Source organism: Eurypyga helias, unplaced genomic scaffold (assembly GCF_000690775.1).
Source record: "Eurypyga helias isolate BGI_N326 unplaced genomic scaffold, ASM69077v1 scaffold24739, whole genome shotgun sequence".
Taxonomy (NCBI): domain Eukaryota; kingdom Metazoa; phylum Chordata; class Aves; order Eurypygiformes; family Eurypygidae; genus Eurypyga; species Eurypyga helias.
Window position 1 is genome coordinate 82,431 of NW_010273191.1, and position 4,716 is coordinate 87,146.

Genomic DNA, 4,716 nt, shown 5'->3' on the forward strand with positions numbered 1-4,716 from the left:
ATGTGGGTGAAGGAGGGAAGCGTTCTTCTCTGGGGGCCTAGGGACACTTCCTCTTACTACCCTTCTAAAATTCATGTGTCCTTTTTGCATTATTTCTTCGGTGTGATGTATTTCTTAAACTTTTTTCCTTAGTACCCTCTTCTCTTTTCTGTCCTCTTCTGTCACACAGCATCATCTCCTATACCTTTCCCTCCTACTGGTACCTCCTTTTTGTCCTGTGTGGGAAGTGATTCACCTCCTTCACCCACCAGTACCCAGCCTGATGTTTGGTCTAGCACAGACCCTGTAAAGGTCATGTTGTTGCCACCTTTCCTAAGTGACCAGGCACAGCATGTTAGTGTCCGGGGACCCTTTCGCCTCTTCTGCCAAGCCACAGGTAAGTTGTGAGGACCCCTGTATAAACCAGCATTTTCTGCATTAAGGCGTTGGATATGTCGCTACGTACTGTACATGTTTAGCTTTCCTGACGTTTAAATAAAAAGGGAAAGAAAAAGGAAGACCATTTTGGGGCGTGCTGTCAACATGCCGTTACCAAGAGTCTGGAACTGCAAATACTGCAAAGTGCAGAATTGCTCTGGTTTAGCAGCCTACTTAAGATTATTTGATTTTAATAGGCTCACTTGGAGCTCACTGAATCGTGACTGGATATGGGTGATTAGCAGGTAAATACTTTCACTGTCAGTATGTATGCCACTTACAAAATACACTTGTGTTGGATCTGAATTAGGTGTGTTTTTCTGGACCAGGCCAGCTATTCCTTTTTTAGTCTTAATTTATTGCAAATGTACTTAAGTAATGACAACTTCCGTTTTATGAAGAGTGTGTTATCTGAGGTGTACAGGAGGAGGGCAGAGCTGTTCTATCTGTAGAAATTCGTCATTTGTCTGCCAGGTTTTGCATGGATAGTAGTTGCCTGTTTAAGATAAGTGAGATTTAATGGTCTTAAAATATGACCTTATTCCTTAAAATAAGAAATCATAGATGTAGGCTAACTTTAAAAAGTAGCATTGTAACGTGTTGGTCTGTGTGTTAGTATTACATGGACTCAGATCAAAATGTGTAAATCCTTATTGGAGTAGGCCTTAGCAAAGGCAAGATTTGGGTTTCCATGACTCAAAAGAAAGACCAGGTTTCTTTCAGGGAATAGAATCATAGAATCATTTAGGCTGGAAAAGGCATTTCAGCAGTAACTTGTGCAGTGTTGCTGTAGAAGTTCAGAAACTTTTTGTGGTCTGCTATTAAAGAAAAAAAAAAGGAGTGACAGCATAAATAGCACAAAGGATTTAAAAAAACTTGGTAATCGTGCTACAGATCTGGAATTTATTTTAAAATTACTTCTTTAATCCCACAAAGTCTGCTTTAGCATGAGAGCTCGTGTGTGGCATTTTAGAGACTGTCAGTAATTGCAATGGCTTTGGCGATGAACTTTAGGGACACTGCTCCTACTTCAAGTCAGCCTGTGGAATTTGCTCCCGAGGAGGCAGGGATGAATAGTGGAAGAAGCTGTAAGAGGAATTGGCTGTGCCGGAGGTGCCAAGGGGGCCCGAGCAGGGGTGAGATGGGCCAGGTATGGGCTCGACTTCATGTTACAGGTGGGGGCTTTACTCCCTTTGGGAAACAAAGCGTTTGCTTTTCTTACCCAGAATTACAACTTTATCCCGTTGATTTATTTTTTTTTTTTTTTTTAAATCCCAGCAGATGCAAAGCAGCATTTGGCATCTTTCTGGGACCTGCCTGTGAGGGTGTATAAATTTATCCTGGGTGGGGGGCGTGGCTAAGCAAATGCTTTTCCTAGGAAGCTCTCTACTTGGGTTTGTTCATGTTGCTTCAGTGCCTGTTGATATTTTCATACATAAATATAGCTGTAAAGGCCTCCCTCAGCTGTGAATATAAGGTAAAATGTGTTGGCGAGGAGCAGAAGGGGGGTGTGAGACTGGCAGAGTGTTAGATGCCCTTCTGCATAATGAATGAGTGAATCCAGTCAAAAACCTGAAGCTTAAATAGAAGTTTCTAACATTATTGTTATGAGAATTACTGAATCTCTTCCTTTTTTTTTTTTTTTTTTAATCGTAAATGTCTACTTCAAGCTGTCTGGAAACTCTGAGTTCCCTTACTCATCTATTGCTCATCCCACGTGTTTCAACCTCAAAACCTGTCCGAGGACGACACTCTACAACCTTGTAACTGGCTTCAACAATGTTACATTAAAGTGGATGCAGCGCGAACAGCCACTTGTCACCTTGTTTTCTGGAAAACAAGTTTTTCAAGAACCCAGTATTCCTGCCCTTCCTGAAAAGGAAGGAGCGCATCTCCCTTCACAAATTGCCTCCCCGTTTCTCTCTCTGTTGCCCCAAGGAGTCTCATGTCTCTGCGTTTCTCCATACGCACCGGCAAATGTGCGGTTTCCCATTTACTTTCTCTAACTGAACTTTTCTCTCCCATTTCAGATTTCTTTAAAGACATTTGAGGCAGGCTGCAAATAAACTGAACAAAGTAGTCCACCGTCTGGAGAGAGGCAGTGAGTTGATGAACGTGCCTGCTTTACAGTTTCTGGTGTTCTCTGTTGCATTTAGGTGTAGTAAAATCGGTCTTTTTCTGGCAGTTTTGGTTCTGCTTAAAGATGTCTTGGTCACACATTTTCCCCCAGCTCAGAGTAGCATGTCCTTGGAGATGAATGACGTACTAGAACATCCCAGAGTGTGCTGAGCAACAACGTAAATTCTAAAACATGCTGGATTTGTCCTGGCCTGCAGACTCGGTCTCTCTGTGTCCGTGGTGTCAAGAAGTCTTGCCTCCTCCCTCAGTTTGCCTGAAGCTGGAGTTTTTCCGTAACGGTTTCCTAACTTTTCAGTCTAGTTAAAATAATCCTGGGAGTGTGAACATGAAAGTTCTGCAGACTCAGCAAGATGCTTCAGAGTTGTTATTCTGTGGAGGTACCAAGATGGGTATCTGATAAGACACACGTCCAGCATCTATTCCCTGCGGTTATGCTGGGTTAGAGGAAGTGCAGGAAAACTTCCCGCATCCGTGCTGGAAAAGATCCATAACTCACAAGAATCAGAATTCCAAATGATTCACTCTTTTCTCCCTCACTGGCGAAACTGGAAGTTTCACTGGAAGGCATGCAGACGGTAAATCAGGACTTCACCAGGCACTGCTGCAGACCGAGTGTCGCTCCAGGCAGCGCCAGCAGCGTGACCCCGAGACGGGCCCGGCCCAGGGCTGTGTCCGCCTCCCGGAGGGCTGTACCAGTGTCTCCGCATGCCCCTGCAACACCACAGGGTGTGCCTGGGGAGCTCATCTGCCAGAGACTGACTTGCCCAGGAAAATGAGCGCGCTTCCTGGAAGTGGCTTTCGTAAGTCGTCCTCGGGGCGATGTTCTTCAGACTAATTGCATCACGGGGATGCCCTGGGGGGGCTGGTTGGTTGTCCTGGTGCAGTGCTTGGAGAGCTCGGGAGAGGAGTGGAGGTGTGCAGCGCCCAGGGCAGAGTGAGCCTGCGCAGGACAGCGCTTTGTGCCCGACAACCTAACATTGATCTAGGACTACAGGCTGTAGTATGTGAATTACATGTGTGTCGGTATCGTTCTTACAACGACACAAATATCGAATAGCAGCTTTTTGTGGGCACACGCTTGTGTTTTACAACCAGTTGCAGTTTTCCAGCTTGCTTTTTTTGAGAACCGTTGTATAAAATAATCCCCAGAACACCTCTTAACCAACACTCTTCACTCCTAGTGAGCGTTGCATAACAGCCATGCCGGTGGACGTGGTTGGTTTTTGAAGCCTGGAAATGGTTTAACCGGTAGCCTAGAAAGGAGAAGTTCTGCATCTCCCAGGACAGTTCAGTCCACTGCACAAACACTTTAAAACGTTCTAAAACTTTTTTTTTTAATTTTTAGGCAGTACATTTTGAGATTTACATGGTGAGGCTTTGATGCAAGCAATACCCTTGACTTCCATCTATGCGTATGGCCGTGTAGAAATCCACCATGGTTTATCCACATATGGGAATGCTGCGTTTGTACCTTGTCAAACAATTCCATATCCCGCTTTACGAATTAGCTTATCCGAGGACCGTTGGTGCTCTGTCTCATGCCGTGTGCCTATGACTGTTTCAGCATCTTTGGCTACAGTAATCCGACAGAAGCTCTTAATTTCTAGTTTTGTACCGCTTCGTCGAGTTCTGCGATGACTGAACGCTCATCAGCATCTTGGTAGGACAGAACTGCTCCTTTGTGTGGATGGCTGACGCGCCACCTGCTTTTACTACATGGAGATGCATCTACAAGATAATTTGCAAAATTAAGATTGTCCCTGTAATATATTTTAAGTTCTCTTGTTAAGTCGTGGCTTAAGGTTATAAAACCAAGTAAATGTTGCAGACCCCTGCTGCATAAAAACACAGGCGCCTTTTTTTTTTTTTCTTCCAGTCCCTAGTTCTAGCTTCCTAGTTCTTCATTTAATTATTCTTCACAGGCAATTATCTGGGTTCCAGTTGCAAAACTGTTCCTTTTAGACGCACTCGGAGAATTCCTAAATAACTTCCCAGCATGAATGGCATTTATCCTGGACAGTTACGAATGGCATTTTTCATCTCGCAGCCGAGTCAGCAGTCTTCCCAATCTGCTTCTGAATTCCATTCCGAGAAGGCAGATGCCGTGTCCTACTTCCATCTGCACGCGCTGTGCATCCCCCTCCACTGGCAGCGGCTGGG